At 40.3% G+C, this 18,824-nt stretch overlaps 1 long non-coding RNA gene across 3 annotated transcripts in view; it reads left to right on the top strand.

Annotated features, from left to right (window-relative positions):
* LOC140711854 (uncharacterized) overlaps positions 1–18,824 on the top strand; it is a 591,910-nt gene that overhangs the window by 197,982 nt on the left and 375,104 nt on the right. The window lies entirely within an intron of this gene.

Here is an 18,824-nt window from a genome sequence, read left to right as displayed (position 1 = left end):
ACCCAGAGAAGCCAGGGAGGTCTGACTCTTAGAAGCCAAAGACCAGCAGGTGGGTGTCCTCAGGGGAAAATGGACTGAACTGGCACCCATTGCAGTTGACTGGAAAAAGATTAGAGGCTTTGGATATTCCATTTTCTCTCTCAGCTCTTCAGCAGGAGATTTGGGCCCTGGGCTGGCACTGTCCTGCAGCAGGGGCAGGGTAGACAGGAATGGCTGCATATCAGGCCTAAGTCCATGTCATCCTCTCAGGCATTGCCACTGAAGATGGAGAATTTTGTTCAGAGGCCCAACCTGGGCACATGGGAGGAACCACCTTATTAAAAATTAAGAAAACAGTATACATGCTTTATTCTTCTAGAATAATTATTAATGTCATGTTTTACAATGTATCTCTTAAAGGAATGGTGAGAATCATCTACATAAAGTATGTTTTAAGTGATCTTTTCTGTAATTGCAGCTTTCATATGTTCTTATAGAAACCATTTTCTTTGGGAACACACAGGCAATATCTGTGTTCATTCTACTGGGAAATCTTTATGCAGGGTGGAGAAAGTCACATTTCCTAATGAGAGATGGAAAGCATCTGACTACCGAAAAAGTGTCCAAATGCTGCTGGTAATGATCATGGGGCTGCAGGTGGAGGTCAGTTTAAGGAGGTGTCAGGGAAAGTAATTTTGAGAGTCTTTTTTTTTTTTTTTTTTTTTTTTTACAAAATCATGGGCAGAAGCCACCACCTGGACCCACCACATATTGGAATGGATGAGGGACATAAATAGAGCTCAGTAAATTAAGAATGAAATCCATGAGTGGGCAAGAGGTTTGAGAGGTTGATGGGTGTGAGAGGTGGATGGGTGAATGGTGAGAATGTTCAAAACATCTTCTTTCTCCATAATAAGAGAGCATTTAGGCCCCTGAGCCAGACAGTGTCCAGGCCAGGGGGAACGGGATGTTGTCAGCTCTCCTGGGCAAAAGTGAGACTCCAGCAGTGTCCAGTTACTTGGTCCAGTTTGGGATTTGTTCATATTTTTAAAATGATCCAACAGTATACAATTTTGAAAATATACACAAATCCCTATGCTACCATTCATAGATAGCCAAGATGACCCTAAGATGGTGAGAGAATCAGAATGGGGTTTGGGTTTGCGTTGTGTATTTTTTCTCCCAATATCTACAGAATTCCCTACATCCCACTTTTTAATGTAACCCAGTGGATGTCATTCCCTTTCACAGTTACAGACCTTTCCAGTTCATGGTTACAGACCCTTGGAAAACCCATACCCTTTCTGCTGTGAGGTACAGGCAGCCATGTGGCATCACCTCTAAACATGCCTTCTGGGACATCAAATTGCTGATTAAGTAAAAGTCATTTCAGTAGATATTGAAGACCTCCATTTTACCCCTCTCACACTTGTAATTCTTCTACCAAGAGGTGATGGATTTTAGTGGTGATTTGCTTTTACAGATTAGTGTAGATTAATGCTTCTGCCAGGGGCAATTTTTTCATTGGGAAAAGCATTTGGCAAACTCTGGAGACATTGCTGGTTGTCAGAGCTGGGAGAGGGAGTCCTGCTGGCTTTGAGTGGGTAGAGTCCCCAGAGAGTGCTGAACATTCTAGAGCTCACAGAGCCCCACCAGCATGACCACTACAAAGTTCAATGCTGAGGAGGAGTGGAGAGCCCTGATGTGCCTCCCCTAACTTCCCTGGAGCTTTTTACCTTCTCCTTCCATCAGTCTCTACCACTTTCTCACCTCAGCTTACTCCTTGAACCTGAATGCCCTCCACTTGAACTTGCCCTTAGTTTAAGACCTGCTGTAATCTCTTGACTTCCTTGGCCCCTTTCTGATACTTAGTAGGGTGTCCTCTAGAGGGCACCTTCACCTTTCCTGGAGCTTCCCAGGATCCAGATGCCCCTGCCCTGTGTGGGCACCAGGGATATGGCCCTGTGCCTGTGTCCCTAAAGTTCCTGTCACTCAGGACCTTTGTGTGAGAGCAACTGAGGTGATATTACCCTCCCCTACTTTTCTTGGAACATAAAAATATGTACAAACCTTGTAGAGTAAAATTTCTTAATGAATGTGAAAATTTAAAAAATATATATTTTTGCCTCCCAAACTTTACTGGGAAAAATTTATTACAGTCCCAATCATAAAAAATGACACGCAATCAGGGTTATTCACTGTATTGTTTGTTTAACAGCAAAATATTGGGGACAACCTAGACTTTCACCAGCACAATGCTAATTAAACAGGTTAGCTTTTATCTACACAATCGAATATGATGCAGCTGCATAAAAAGTATAGACTCTTTCAGCTATTCATACGGAAACACCTCCATGTTCTGTTTTAATTATAGCATCTAAACATCACAGAATAAGATGCAGTTTTTGTACTAGATCTCACCTTAGAACATTATTTTTACTGTTTTTTTTTTTTTTTTAAATTTAAAGAGAGAGGGTCTCACTCTCATACCCAGGCTGAAGTGCAATGGCGAGATCATAATTGACTGCAGCCTCAACCTTGTGAGCTCAGTGATCCTCCTGCCTCAGCCTCCTGAGTAGCTAGAATCACAGGCATGTGCCACCATGCCTAGCTAATTTTTTGTGTTTGTTTCTGTAGAGATGGGGTTTTACCCAGGCTGGTGAAACCCCAGGCTGGTCTCAAACTTCTGGGCTCAAGTGATCTGCCCACTTTCATTCCCAAAATGCTGGAATTACAAGCAAGTGTCATCACACCTGATTCTGCCTTTTTTTTTTTTTTTTTTTTTTTTTTAAATTGAGGCCGGGCGCGGTGGCTCAAGCCTGTAATCCCAGCACTTTGGGAGGCCGAGACGGGCGGATCACGAGGTCAGGAGTTCGAGACCATCCTGGCTAACATGGTGAAACCCCGTCTCTACTAAAAAATACAAAAAAAGCTAGCCGGGCGAGGTGGCTGGTGCCTGTAGTCCCAGCTACTCGGGAGGCTGAGGGAGGAGAATGGCGTAAACCCGGGAGGCGGAGCTTGCAGTGAGCTGAGATCCGGCCACTGCACTCCAGCTCGGGCGACAGAGCGAGACTCCGTCTCAAAAAAAAAAAAAAAAAAAAAAAAAAAAAAAAAAAAAAAAAAATTTGAACTGCAGTCAACTCACTCATCTCTTTCCCCATCAGATGATTTCTATTTTTTTCCTCTATTTCTTCACCATATGTCCATACCAAAATCCAGATGTATTTGCTTTTGTTTAGAATTAGATTTTTTTTTTTTTTAAAGAGAAGCCCTAGGAATGGTTTCCTAGCTGATTTTCAGGATTCTAATCTTCACTGTCTAAGCCATAGGTTTCCAACTCCAGATACTGATTAGAGTCACTTGTAGGGCATTTAAAGCCTTCCAATGCCTGTACCATCCCTCAAGTATATCTGATTTGGCTGATGTGTGGTGTGGCCCAGGTATTGGTTGTTTAAAAATGCTTTTAAGGAAAAGGGTCATTTTGAAGTGGAGGAACTTTAGCCCAGTAATCAAAGTTAACATCCCCAGTAATCAGAGATAATGACATCTTAGGGCATTGCAATGTAATGGATGGAGAAGGTGCAGCATCATCCCTGTGGTATTCTTGTACAAAGTGTATAACCTGAGTTTAATCATGAGAAGATATTAGAAAAGTCCAAACTGAGAGTCATTCTACAAAATAAGTAACCAATACTCTTCAAAAATGTGAAGGTCTTAAAGGTAAATCCTAACTCTCCCAGATTAAAGCAGACTGAGAGAACAGTACAGTGAAGAGCAATATGTGATACTAGATTGGATCCTGGTCCAGAAAGAGGACATTAGTCAGAAGATAGAGGGGATTTGGATAAGGTCTGTACAGGCATTCATTTTACAGTGTTAATAATCATTTATTGATTTTGATTATTAGGTGCATATCTATAATGTTAATATTTGGGGAAGTTGAATGAAAAGCATATGAGGACTTTGCCTATTTTTGGAACATTTTTGAAAGTCTGAAATTATTTCAAAATTAAACATAAAAAAAAGAAATATAGATCTTTTATTATTTCTACTAAATTTCCAAAGTTGAAGATCATTTCCCAACTTATCTTGCCTAATACTGGTCCGAGTAGTCTTCCTGGAAATCCTGTTTGTCATGTTTGTGACCTTCTTAAAGCTTTCCAGTGACTTCTCTTATCTGTAGGATGAAGTTCCCATTACGTAGGCTGCCATTCAGTGCCCTCATAGCATGGCCCGAATCTCCCCCCCCCCTTTTTTTTTTAATCTGTGTTGAAAGACCTGACCAACATTTTACTTTCTTATGGCCAAACTTTTTCTAATTTTTTCTTGCTTATATAATGCCTTCCCTGTCTTCTTAACTGTGGGACTTCAGTTAAGGTGGTGGGAAATATTTTAGAAGAAAAATTATAAAGATAGTTACAGGAAAGAGTCACAAACCTTCTTGGAAGTCTGGGGGTTTGCATAGCTTCAGTAAAAGGTTTGGCTGAAGGCGGCTGAATAATCTTAAAAGCTTAGGGCATAGATACACAGGAATGTAGAGGAGTTTATCTAAATAGCTTGTTTACTCAGGCCATCCTAAAACCAACATTTAATCTTATGCTGGGGAACTACTCTCCAGGAGGTCAGCAATGTCAATTACCTTTTAGTGGTGTTTACTGAAGACCTTTGTCATTTAATCCGTACTAAATAAATGCGAACTTCACGGGCTTATTAGGGCCTCTGCTGTTAACTCTTTACGGGACCGTCTCGGTATCAGTGAGTGACAGGGCCACCTAGCCTGCTGTTTCACTGGATATTTGTGTCTTGAGTGTATTTGTTCATCCATATCTGGGTCAGGGTCTGTGGGTTGGACCCAGACAGTTGGTGCCCCGTGTGAGGACCTGGCAAATTGGTGCCCAGGACTGAGGTATAGCTGCAAATAATCATGACAGAACCCTCAAAAACGAAGGTGAAGACTGTGCGGTTGGTAAGCCAGTAAGTCCATAAGTCAGTAAGTTGGTAGGTCATCGGTGCCTGCTTGGAATCTCCAAGTTCAAGGGAATTGTTCAGGGTAGGGTTTTATCTGGGGACAACAGTTATCAGCACAAGAGAAGCAGTATCTAAAAGTATTCAATCAGCTGCTTAAAGCCACTGGAGCCTCGGTTTTGCAGGCTCAATTAAGGGACCTATTGCAAATTTATCACTTAAGCCATGGTTCCCAAAAAAAGGTGAGCTAGACATAGAGCTTTGGGAACAAGTGGGAAGAAATTTTTTTTTTTTTTTTTTTTTGAGACAGAGTCTTGTTCTGTCACCCAGGCCGGAGTGCCGTGGCATGATCTCGGCTCACTGCAACCTCCATCTCCTGGGTTCAGGCCATTCTCCTGCCTCAATCTCCTGAGTAGCTGGGACTACAGGCGCCCGTCACCACAGCTGGCTAAATTTTTTGTATTTTTAGTGGAGACGGGATTTCACCTTGTTAGCCAGGATGGTCTTGATCCCCTGACCTCATGCTCAAGAGTAACGGGTCCAGTATAATCTTTAATGCCATGGGCTTTAGTGAGGGCAACTCTGGTCCCATTATACACAGAAGAGCCTAAAAAGGGGTAAGGAGAAAGAACCGTCACCTACTTTACCACCCCTGAGTCCCTCAGCCCCACTATCACCTGGCCAAAATAACAAAAAGGAAAGGGAGGTTTTGCCTAAGCCCCTTCCTCCAATAAATAAGAAGAAATACAAGGCATACACTACAGCTCTGGGACCCTGTCTTAAGCAAGCGGCATTGGAAGGGGAGCTTTTAGCCTGCCCAGTGATGCAAAATCAAAAAGGCAATCAGGTGTATGTTTATAAAGAGATAAGAAAAGGCATTAGAAGCCGAAGCTGCGAAGCTGCGCAGCCAAGCGGGCAGAGGGCCTTAGGAAAGGCTCAGTGGGAAAAAAGCTCCTAGTGTCCAAGCTGACAGGGTCCGCCAAGGCCGGCAGCCTCCGCCCAGCAGTGGGAGGAGGGAGCGGTGCAGACAAAAAGTGGCGCCTATGCAAGCGCAGTGCGACCGTTGCCCAGGAGGTGTGTCACTGCCTTCTGGCTCCACAGGCAGCCCACGGTAAAATTTCATGTGTTCATCTCAAATTATAACTCTCTGTTAAAATTTATGTTAAATTTAAATTATAATTATGGCCACTGTTTTTCCTCCACTACCCCTGATGTGGCTCTCTCAAAATCTTAATTGTGTAGAACAGTGACCTCTGAAGGGAGAGAAATTACAAAGAGCCCTTGAATTAGTTGAGGAACAATTAAAAGCCGGTCATATAGAACCATCTAACAGCCCTTGGAATTCGCCCATTTCCTCATTCCCAGAAATCTGGCAAATGGAAATTTTTGCATGACTTCCGTGCTATTAATGCTAATCTACAGCCTATGGGACCCCTTCCGCCATGGCGATTGCTCAAGATTGGCCTATAATTGTTACTGACTTAAAAGACTGTTTTTATACTATTCCTCTCACAGAACAGAACAGAGAAAAATTTGCGTTTACATTACCAGCTATTAATAATGAAAGGCCAGCTTGCCGATTTCATTGGAAAGTGCTTTCTCAGCAATGCTGAATAATCCTACCTTGTATCAGTAACATGTAGATCAGGCTGTGCCCCCCAGTAGAAAAGAATTTGCTAATTGCAAGATTATTCATTTTATGGGTGATATATTACTGGCAGCCCCGAGAGAGCCAGCACTTTTAAGTTTATATGCCCGTCATAAAGAATACACAGTTGGCCAGGCGCGGTGGCTCATGGCTGCTGTAATCCCAACACTTTGGGAGGCCGAGGCGGGCGGATCACGAGTTCAGGAGATCCAGACCATCCTGGCCAACATGGTGAAACCCTGTCTCTACTAAAATACAAAAATTAGCCGGGCATGGTGGCCTGCACCTGTAGTCCCAGCTACTCAGGTGGCTGAAGCAGGGGAATCACTTGAACCCAGGAGGCGGAGGTTGTGGTGAGCCGAGATCATACCACTGCACTCCAGCCTGGTGAGAGAGCAAGACTCCATCTCAAAAACAGAAACAAAACAAACAAACAAACAAAAAGTTAAGATGTTTAATTATAGCACTTGAAAAAGTACAAATGTCCTCCTGTTGGAAATATCTGGGGTACATACTAACTTCCCCTTCAGTAAGACCTCCAAAGGTTAAATTAAATACTAGCAACTTACATACCTCAAATGATTATCAGAAATATCTGTGCGATATAAACTGACTTTGCCCCGTCTTGGGCATAACTGCTTATCAGTTGCAAAACCTGTTTTCTGTCTTAAAGGGCAATACAGTCCTAGATTCTCCCAGATATTTAACCCCTGCAGCAAAAAGGGAGATTGAGGAAATAGAACAAGCCATCTCTCACAGGCAGCTAGATCGCATGGCTCTGCTCTATTCTGTTCAGTTGTCTGTTTTTCCCGCCAAACACTCCCCTACAGGGTTAATAGGACCGATGATCCTGGGACTGTGCTTTCTAGAATGGGATTGTTGCTCATATACCAGGACTAAAACACTATCTCCCTATATCCAGTTAATAAGTAAAATTATCTATTTGGGCCACAGACAATGCAATCAGTTGTTAGGTTATAATCCTTGTATTAATCAGGATTCCTTTAAGTAAAAAGCAAGTCAAAGCAGTTTTGCCTCCATAGAGAAATAAAGGGAAAGAATGAGTAAGAGAAAGACTAGAAGAGACAGATCAGAGAGAGACACAAAAAGTAAGACAAAGAGAGATAAAGTAGGAAGAGAAAGAAACATCGAGAAAGTTATAAGAATGCACCTTTAGTAAGGAATTTTATAAAACAAAGTCAGAAAGTTAAGGTATGTCAAAGATTGTGAAAAATGTTATAAAAAAGAATTTATGCAAGAAATGTATAATTTTTGTTTTGAAGGTATAAGTGAGTTTTAAAACGTTAATTGTAAAAGAAATTCTGTGTGTAAATGTATTGGCTAAAGAAGTATCATCCAGTTTTTCTGTAAACTGGACCTTAAAATAAAGCACAAAAGGTTTTTCTTAAAGCACTAACCTGCTCTTTAACAAAGATTATAAAAGATCTCTTAGCACAGGCACTACTGCTAGAATTTCCAGTACACCAGCACCAGCCTGGAGACTTTGTCCTCATCAAAGGATGAAAAGAAAGAGCTTGAGCCGGTCTAGGAAAGACCCTACAGGACCCGCAGCCCAGGAAGATGTGGCTTCTGCAGAGGACACAAGCCCCGGACGTTACTTGGGGGATGCTGAAGAAGACAACTCAGGAGGCTGAATGAATCCTGCTCTGGACACAGACACCATTTACTCCAGATAATTTGTTCCGGGCTATGCTCTCTGTTGTACATTGCAACTCGTGTAGGGTATTGATCGTTTTTATGCTCTCACTTTGTCTGCAACCTGTACCTGCTACACTCTATTGGGCTCATATCTTAGATCCGCCTTTCTTTCACCCTGTCACCTGTGCAGACAGTTCCTTCCCAACCTCAAAGGATGTGACGGCTTGACTAGAAAGGATTAGCTTACCCCCAGGGGGGTTTCTTAGTAATGGCATACAGTGAACTGAGGTGTCAAGTAACACTACAGGTCACTCCTTGATTGGAAAAGAATGTTGCTAATTATGTTTGTCTCATGTGATTTGCTAATTCTAGGATGCAAAGCTGGAATAAAACAATGACCGTCTCAACTGACAGACCTGTTGCTGCACACACCTGTGCTCTTCAATCAACAGAGCCTGATACAAGAAACAGAAAAGGGGGATATGTGGGAGTTCAGTCAGGGTGGTGGGAAAGATTTTAGAGGAAAAATTATAAAGATGGTTATAGGAAATAGTCACAAACCTTCTTGGAAGGCTGTGTGGGTTGCACAGCTTCAGTAAAAGATGTGGCTGAAGACAGCTGAATTCTCTTAAAAGGTGTAGATACATATGATTGTAGAGGAGTTTACTCAGGTGGTCTTAAGAACACCTGATTATCTGCAGGTGCATGATTGCTCTCTACTCAGGAGTTCGGTAATGTCAATTACCCTCTAGTGGTGTTTACTCAAGATGTTTGTCATTTAATCTGTACTAAATAAATGCAAACTTAGCTGGCTGATTGGGGCCAGTGCTGCTAACTCTTTTCCTGAACTTTCTTGCTATGGGTGAGTGGCTTGGCAGCCCAGCCCGCTCTTTCACTGGATATTTGTGTCTGAGTATATTTGTTCATCCGTCACTGGGTCAGGGTCTGCTGGTCAGACTCAGACAACCAACCTCCTTAATTGTTTTTTGTCCTAAGGCCCATTTCAGACCCTGTCTCTTTATTGATGTCTGCATGGTTCTGTTAGAGGCAGCCAACTTTCCTTTCTTTGAATTCTGGTAGGTACAACTGTGTAGGGTGAAATACGAGTTTTATTTTGTTATTATTTTAGAAAACAGAAGCTAATTAATTCTGCTCATTAAAAGTTTTCTTTTTAAAACAAATCTTAAAATTTTGATTGGAGAAGGATTAGAGATTAAACTGTTGATGTTTGAAATTCATTGTGGCTTTAAAAATGCTTATTTTAGTTTCAGGGGTACATGTGTAGTTCTGTTATGTAGGTAAGCCCATGTCACGGGGGTTTGATGTACAGATTTTATCATCAATTATATACTAAGCCTAATAGTCAATAATTATTTTTTCTTCTCTTGTTTTGCCTCACGCCCTCTACCCTCAAGTAGGTCCTGGTGTGTGTTGCTCCCTTTGTGTCCATGTGTTCTCATTATTTAGTTCCCAGTTATACATGCAATATTTTATTTTCTGGTTCCTGCATTAGTTTGCTAAGGATATTATCATCTAGCTTCATTTATGTTCCTGCAATAGACAAGATATCATTCTTTTTTTTTATGGGTGCATAGTATTCCATGGTGTATATGTACCACATTTAAAAAATCCAGGTTTCATTGATTGACATTTAGGTTGATTCCATGTCTTTTCTGTAGCAAATAGTGCTGCAATGAAAATTTGTGTGCATGTGTCTTTATGGTAGAATGATTTATATTCCTGTGGGTATATAACCAGTAATGAGATTGCAGGGTCAAGTGGTAGTTCTGTTTTTAGCTCTCTTTTCTCTGCAACTTTGCCAGCATGTTATCTTTTATTTTTTGATACTAGCCATTCTGATTGGTGTGAGATGGTGTCTTGTGGTTTTGATTTATATTTCTCTAATGATCAGTGATATTGAACTTTTTCATGTGCTGTTGGCCACATGTGTAGCTTCTTTTAAAAAGTGTCTCTCCATGTCCTTTGCCCACTTTTAATGTTTTTTTCCTTATAAATTTATTTAAGTTTTGTATAGATGCTGGATATCTTTTGGATACCTTTGTCAAATGCATAGTTTCTAAATATTTTCTCTCATTTCTTGGGTTGCCTGTTCACTCTGTTGATAGTTTCTTTTCCTGGAAGCGTGAGTTTTAGATTCAGAAATATGTGAGTCTGAGTCCTGGTTCCACCTTTAATGGACTTTGAGATAAGGGACAAGTTCATTGATGTTTTGGGATAGAGGGATAATAGTAACTGATTAAAGGGTCATTGTGAGCATTATATGAGGTGCAAACATAAAGGTCCGCAGTGCATAGCAGGTTTTTTCCTCTTCATCTTAAGATGTATATTCTCTCATAAAACACGGTCACATCAATTGTAACTTTAGGTGTGCAACCTAAGTCTAGCTCCTAAAACTAAAGTCTGTTAGATTTTACACTGATAATGCTTTTTTTTCTATGTACAGAATAAAGACAAGATGAGATCAAATATTCTTCCCACTACTTGTCTCTTCCTGTCTTCCCTCTTTTAAGAACATGTATAAATGCCAGGCCTTCTGAAAATCTCCTCAAAGACATAACAAACCATAGAGGGTTTCTACAGCTTGTGTTTTTCCGGGGTTTGCCCTCAAGCTCTGGTCCAATAAACCTCAATTGATTCAGACACTTGAATCAGGCGCTCAATTTGGTTAACATTTTGCCAACCATGAAGGGGTCCTCTTAATGGAGTTTAGAACCTTTGACCTGCAGGGCTTCTTCTATTGTTCATGCTCAGTACCATCTATAGAGCTTTAGTTCTGACCAATTGTGTGACTTTCTGAGAACTGGATCCTACTTTCTCTTGAGGTCCCTTCTCTCTCCGATTTTTTTTTTTGTTTGAGATCTGAGTTTTGTTTTTTCATGGAACTCCTCTCCTCATGGAGCTTTGCTCACTTCCTAAAAGGAACGTGAGTTTCCTGCTCCTGTGACAATGGAGAGCAGACTACAGCTTGGTCCCTGCTCAACTAAGGAGCTGGTTTAGGGTTTTGTTTGAGAATTTGGTAACTGCAGGATAAGGCTTATTACTACTTCATTCTAACCTCTCCTTATGCTTAGAGTGTTCAACAGTATGTAAATAGCGCAATCGCTATTTGTGGGGTTTTTTTTTTTTTTTAATCATTCTTCCTTTGGATTTGACCAACTCTTCACCCTGTCTAATGTCCAAAACCCTTTCACTTGGTCAAATCCAAATCTAACAGGAGCTCTACATTACGGTGAAGGAGGCCTTTAAATTGGCTAAAGTTCTGTAACTGCAAAACATCCAATTCCACTTCTAGAAACACCAGTTTGTTGAAGAAAATAAAAATATTTTAACCCACAATATATTTCTTTGACAAATTTTGATGTGTCTATCAGAAGGCCAGCAAATAGAAGTGGCCCTGCACAGTTGCCTTTTGTGGAAAAAATCTACCTCATAGAGAATCATTATTAATGCAGGCATGTCTTCCCTTATCTGGATCTGGGGAAAATGTACTGAATCTCATACCTTAAAGATAAAAACTTTAGCATTGATTTTCTCTGAGGGCTGCTACCAGCAAGGTTTCACTGACACAAGAGCAGCTTTGCTTACTGAACTTTCTTTCTTTCTCCCATGACTTGTATTACCACTAAAACCTGATTTACCATCATAACCTTGATTTGGACATGCAGAAATGCAGAAAAATAATCAGCCAACTAAAGGGTAAAAATGTATTAGTCTCAAGTTTCCTGGCTTCTCTCTGTGCATTCTTTCTATTTGGATGGTAAAAATCACTGTTTCCTCCACCAAATTTTGATTACTGGGAGAAGATTTGTGTTGGACTAGTCTTGGTGTAGTAATTCTGGTGTACTTTTTTGCGATGTTGGGGTATGAATATTTTGATTGTTTAATCCATTTCCTCCCAGAAATAGTCTTTTCCTTTATCTGTTTCCTTCAGTGTTGTTCATAAAGGGAGGTACTGGATAAAGTTTTCTGTTACCTTGTCATATGTCCTTGAGGGCTTGATTTGTGACCAAGTCAGAGCACTCACTCTTGGTCTCCACCATCGGGGGGGGAATCATTTTTGAGTCACATTAGGTGAGCAGCCTTAACATGGCTAAGAACCTGAGGTTTTTTATTTTTTCTTTTGTTTTCCAAATGTGTTAAGCTCCCAGGAGGGCTTGTCATAAGAAATCCCATCCATCATGGCCTTGTGTCATCCCAAGTCTTGTTGCTTGGATAGGGCTGTGACAAGAAGAGTCTTTTGCTTTCCTAAGCCTATTCCTGAGAGTACATATTTTATTTTGTTGGGGTGGAGGAAAAGATCATTGGAATTGGTTTTTCACTGAAGAAGTTGTTGGATTGGGTCACTTAGAATCAATACACCACTGGAAATTCTAATTGTCCATGGCCAGAAGATGGATTCTTTAAATTGAGACTTCTAAGTTAAAAAATATTTTAGAGCTCTCTTGTTCCAAATGGTTGATCAGAGGATTGAATTTCAAAGAATGACACCTAATAGTGTTATGGCTAGCCTTAAAATTTCTTTTGACTAAATTACAGAGCAAAAATCTGACCTAAAACAAAGTTAATTTTTTTTTTTTTGTAAGCTCAAACTGCTTGCCTTAGGTCCTCTGAGAAAATAAGAATAAAAGCCACTTTACCTTGTCATCGAATAGTTAAAAATTTTATGCTTTTACTGCTGCATCCTGGATTTAATTTCGGATGAGGGAACCAGCCTTATTTATTTTGATGTTTGTGCGATTTTTGAGTTTTTGAGGTGCTCCTTCACCTCTTTGGAGATGCTTGGCTCTTACATGCTTGGCTAAGCCATAATGTTGGTTAAGGTTTATTAGTTTCATTTGGGAGGATACTTTTGGTTAAAAAAAAGTCAAAAGCCAGAAATAAGAGCTATTTGTCCTACCTAAAATCTGATAATAAGAAATCTGAGGCCGAGCACGGTGGTTCACTCCTGTAATCCCAGCACTTTGGGAGGCCTAGGCGGGTGGATCATGAGGTCAGGATATCGAGCCCATCCTAGCTAACACGGTGAGACGCCATCTCTACTAAAAATACAAAAAATTAGCCGGGCGTGGTGACGGGCGTCTGTAGTCCCAGCTACTCGGGAGGCTGAGGCAGGAGAATGGTGTGAACCTGGAAGGCGGAGGTTGCAGTGAGCCGAGATTATGCCACTGCACTCCAGCCTGGGTGACAGAGTGAGACTCTGTCTCAAAAAAACAAAGCAAAACAAAACAAAACAAAACAAAACAAAACAAAACAAAAAACTGAAAGTGTTACAGTAGGTAGCTGGTCAGACATGAGCAGGATAGGAGAGATCCTTCCATTCCCCCACACTAGAAATGTCAAGTGATCACCACCAGATGATGGTCAAGTCAGGTGGTTGTTAACTGTCTCTCTAAAGTAATAATTTTTTTGCAGGTAGTGCCAGGGACGTACAGTCTCACAATAGATAGAAAACACCTACAACAGGTGATCAGCAGCTTCCCGATAAGTTCTCAGAAATTGAGCAAGTGGGCTCAAATATATGCATTAGGAGGCAACATAATAGAGTTTTCTGGTATATGACCTTCAGGACTTTTTTTTTTTTTTTTTTTTTTTCCTCAAGTGGTGAGAGCGGTCATTCTTGTCTTGTTCTCCTGCTGAGTGAATGGTTTCAACTTTTTCTCATTCAGTATTATGTTGGCTGTGGGTTTGTGTGCCAATTTTGCTGAGAGTTTTAATCATAAAACGGTGCTGGATGTTGTCAAGTACCCTTTCAGCGTCTATTGAGAGGATCATGTGAGTTTTAAACTCTGTTTATGTGGTGTACCACATTTATTGACTTGTGTATGTGGAACCATTCCTGCATCCCTAATGTGAAACCTACTTGATCATGGTGGATTATGTTTTTGATGTGCTGTTGGCTTCAGTTAGCTAGTATATTGTTAAGAATTTCTAGGCTGGGCGTGGTGGCTCACGCCTGTAATCCCAGCACTTTGGGAGGCCAAGGCGGGTGGATCACGAGGTCAGGAGATCGAGACCATCCTGGCTAACACGGTGAAACTCCGTCTCTACTAAAAATAAAAAAAATTAGCCGGGAGTGGTGGCGGGCGCCTGTATGTAGTCCCAGCTACTCGGGAGGCTGAGGCAGGAGAATGGCGTGAACCTGGGAGGTGGAGCTTGCAGTGAGCCGAAATCGTGCCACTGCACTCCAGTCTGGGAGACACAGTGAGACTCCGTCTCAAAAAAAAAAAAAAAAAAAAGAATTTCTGCATCTGTGTGCATCAGGGATATTGGTGTGTAATTTTCTTTGTTATTTCCTTTTCTGGTTTTGTTATTAGGGTGATACTGGCTTCATAGAATGATTTAGGGAGAATTCCATCTTTTTCTAGCATGTGGAATAGTGTCAAATGAATTGGTACCAACTCTTCTTTGAATATCTGGTAGAATTCAACTGTGAATCTATCCGATCCTGGAATTTGTTTTGTTGTTAATTTTTATATTATCTTTTCCATCTGTTGCTTTTTGTTGATCTATTCAGGGTTTCCAATTTTTTCTGATTTAATCTAGGAGAGTTTTATATTTCCAGGAATTTATTCATCCCCTCTAGGTTTTCTAGTGTATGCACATAAACGTGTTCATAGAACCTTTGAATGATCTTTTGTACTTCTGTGGCGTTGGTGGTAATAACTCCCATTTCATTTCTAATTGAGGTTATTTGGCTCTTCTCTCTTCTTTTCTTGGTTAATCTTGCCAATGGCCTATCAATTTCTTTTATTTTTCCAAAAAGCCAGCTTTACATTTTATTTATATTTTGTATTATTTTGTTTCAGCTTCATTTAGTTCTGCTCTGATCTTGGTTATTTTCTTTCTTCTGCTGGGTTTGGGTTTGGTGTGTTCTTGTTTCTTGAATTTCTAGACATGTAACCTTAGATTGTCTATTTGTGCCCCCTCAGTCTTTTTGATGTAGGCATTTAAGGCTATGAAATTTAGCACACTCTTTGCGCAATTCCAGATGTTTTGATAGGATGCATCACTATTGTTCAGTTCAAAGAATATTTAAATTTCTATCTTGATTTCATATTTGGCCCAATGATCATTCAGGAGCAAGTCATTTAATTTCCATGTGTTTGCATGGTTTTGAAGGTTCCTTTTGGAGTTGATTTCCAGTTTTATTCTACTGTTGTCTGAGAGAGTACTTCATATAATTTCAATTTTCTTAAATTTATTGAGACTTGTTTTGTGGCCTATCATATGGCCTATCTTGAAGAAAGTTCCTTGTGCTAATGAATAGAATGTATATTCTGTGGTTGTTGGGTAGAATATTCTGTAAATATCTCTTAAGTCTATTTACTCTAGGGCATAGTTTAAATCCATTGTTTCTTTCTTGACTTTCTGTCTTGATGACCTGTCTAGTGTTGTCAGTGGAGTACTGAAGTCCCTCACTATTATTGTGTTACTGTCTATCTCATTTCTTAGGCCTAGTAGTAATAGTTATATAAATTTGGGAGCACCAGTGTTAGGTGCATATGTATTTAGGACTGTGATATTTTCCTGTTGGACAAGTCCTTTTATTATTATATAATGTCCCACTTTTGTCTTTTTTAACTGTTGTTGCTTTAAAGTTAGTTTTTTAAAAATTATACTTTAAATTCTAGGGTACATGTGCACAATGTGCAGGTTTGTTACATATGTATACATGTGCCATGTTGGCGTGCTACACCCATTAACTCATCATTTACATTAGGTATATCTCCTAATGCTATCCCTCCCCCCAACCCCTCCCCATAATAGGACCCGGTGTGTGATGTTCCCCTTCCTGTGTCCAAGTGATCTCATTGTTCAATTTCCACCTATGAGTGAGAACATGCAGTGTTTGGTTTTCTGTTCTTGTAATAGTTTGCTGAGAATGATGGTTTCCAGCTGCATCCGTGTCCCTAAAAAGGACACGAACTCATTCTTTTTTATGGCTGCATAGTATTCTATGGTGTATATGTGCCACATTTTCTTAATCCAGTCTGTCAGTGATGGACATTTGGCCTGATTCCAAGTCCTTGCTATTGTGAATAGTGCTGCAATAAACATACATGTGCATGTGTCTTTATAACAGCATGATTTATAATCCTTTGGGTATATGCCCAGTAATGGGATGACTGGGTCAAAAGGTATTTCTAGTTCTAGATGCTTGAGGAATCGCCACACTGTCTTCCACAATGGTTGAACTAGTTTACAGTCCCACCAACAGTGTAAAAGTGTTCCTATTTCTCCACATCCTCTCCAGCACCTGTTGTTTCCTGACTTTTTCATGATCGCCATGCTAACTGGTATGAGATGGTATCTCATTGTGGTTTTGATTTGCATTTTTCTGATGGCTAGGGATGATGAGCATTTTTTCATGTGTCTGTTGGCTGCATAAATGTCTTCTTTTGAGAAGTATCTGTTCATATCCTTTGCCCACTTTTCAACGGGGTTGCTTTTTTCTTGTAACTTTGTTTGAGTTCTTTGTAGGTTCTGGATATTAGCCCTTTGTCAGATGAGTAGATTGCAACTCCCGTTCTGTATGTTGCCTATTGACTGTGATGGTCGTTTCTTTTGCTGTGCAGAACTCTTTAGTTTAATTAGATCCCATTTGTCAATTTTGGCTTTTGTTGCCATTGCTTTTGGTGTTTTAAACATGAAATCCTTGCCCATGCCTATGTCCTGAATGGTATTGCCTAGGTTTTCTTCTAGGGTTTTTATGTTTTTAGGTCTAACATTTAAGTCTTTAATCCATCTTGAATTAATTTCTATATAAGGTGTAAGGAAGGGATCCAGTTTCAGCTTTCTACTTATGGCTAGCCAGTTTTCCCAGCACCATTTATTGAATAGGGAATCCTATTTTGGAATAAGTGCAATGTGGTGCTGAGAAGAATGTATATTCTGTTGATTTGGGGTGGAGGGTTCTGTCGATGTCTATTAGGTCCGCTTGGTGCAGAGTTGAGTTCAATTCCTGGATATCCTTGTTAACTTTCTCTCTTGTCAATCTGTCTAATGGTGACAGTGGGGCGTTAAAGTCTCCCATTATTTTTGTATGGGAGTCTAAGTCTCCTTGTAAGTCTCCAAGGACTTGCTTTATGAATTTGGGTGCTCCTGTATTGAATGCATATATATTTAGAATAGTTAGTTCTTCCTGATGAATTGATCCCTTTACCATTATGTAATGGCCTTCTTTGTCTCTTTTGATCTTTGATGGTTTAAAGTCTGTTTTATCAGAGACTAGGATTGCAACCCCTGCTTTTCTTTGTTTTCCATTTGCTTGGTAGATCTTCCTCCATCCCTTTATTTTGTGCCTATGTGTGTCTCTGCATGTGAACTGTGTCTCCTGAATACAGCAAACTGATGGATCTTGACTCTTTATCCAGTTTGCCAGTCTGTGTCTTTTAATTGGAGCATTTAGTCCGTTTACATTTAAGGTTAATATTGTTCTGTGTGAACTTGATCCTGCCATTATGATATTAACTGGTTATTTTGCTCATTAGTTGATGCAGTTTCTTCCTAGCATCGATGATCTTTACATTTTGGTATGGTTTTTCAATGGCTGGTACCAGTTTTTTCTTTCTATGTTTAGTGCTTCCTTCAGGATCTCTTGTAGGGCAGACCTGGTGGTGACAAAATCTCTAAGCATTTGCTTGTCTGTAAAGGATTTTATTTCTCCTTCATTTAAGAAACTTAGTTTGGCTGGATATGAAATTCTGAGTTGAAAATTCTTTTCTTTAAGAATGTTGAATATTGGCCCCCACTTTCTTCTGGCTTGTAGAGTTTCTGCCGAGAGATCTGCTGTTCATCTAATGGGCTTCCTTTTGTGGGTAACCCGACCTTTCTCTCTGGCTGCCCTTAACATTTTTCCCTTCATTTCAGCTTTGGTGAGTCTGACAATTATGTGTCTTGGAGTTGCTCTTCTCGAGGTGTATCTTTGTGGCATTCTCTGTATTTCCTGAATTTGAATGTTGGCCTGCCTTACTAGGTTGGGGAATTTCTCCTGGATGATATCCTGCAGAGTGTTTTCCAACTTGGTTCTATTTTCCCCATGACTTTCAGGCACAGCAATCAGATGTAGATTTGATCTTTTCACACAATCCCATATTTCTTGGAGGCTTTGTTCATTTATTTTTCCTCTTTTTTCTCTACTCTTCTCTTCTCACTTCATTTCTTTCTTTTGATCTTCAATCACTGATACTCTTTCTTCCAGTTGATCAAGTTGGTTACTGAAGCTTGTGCATTTGTCATGTAGTTCTCATGTCATGGTTTTCATCTCTGTCAGTTCTTTTAAGGTCTTCTCTGCATTGATTATTCTAGTTTTCCATTCATCCATTCTTTTTTCAAGGTTTTTAGTTTCTTTGCACTGGTTATGTAGATACTCCTTTAGCTCTGAGAAGTTTGATTGACTGATGCCTTCTTCTCTCAACTCGTCAAAGTCATTCTCTGTCCAGCTTTGTTCCGTTGCTGGCGATGAGCTGCGTTCCTTTGGAGGGGGAGATGTGCTCTGATTTTTTGAATTTCCAGCTTTTCTGCACTGCTTTTTCCCCATCTTTGTGGTTTT

The sequence above is a fragment of the Chlorocebus sabaeus genome, chromosome 6, assembly GCF_047675955.1.
Source record: "Chlorocebus sabaeus isolate Y175 chromosome 6, mChlSab1.0.hap1, whole genome shotgun sequence".
NCBI classification, from domain to species: Eukaryota; Metazoa; Chordata; class Mammalia; order Primates; family Cercopithecidae; genus Chlorocebus; species Chlorocebus sabaeus.
Note: the sequence above shows the minus strand (reverse complement) of the source record. Positions and strands in the feature narration are given on the sequence as shown.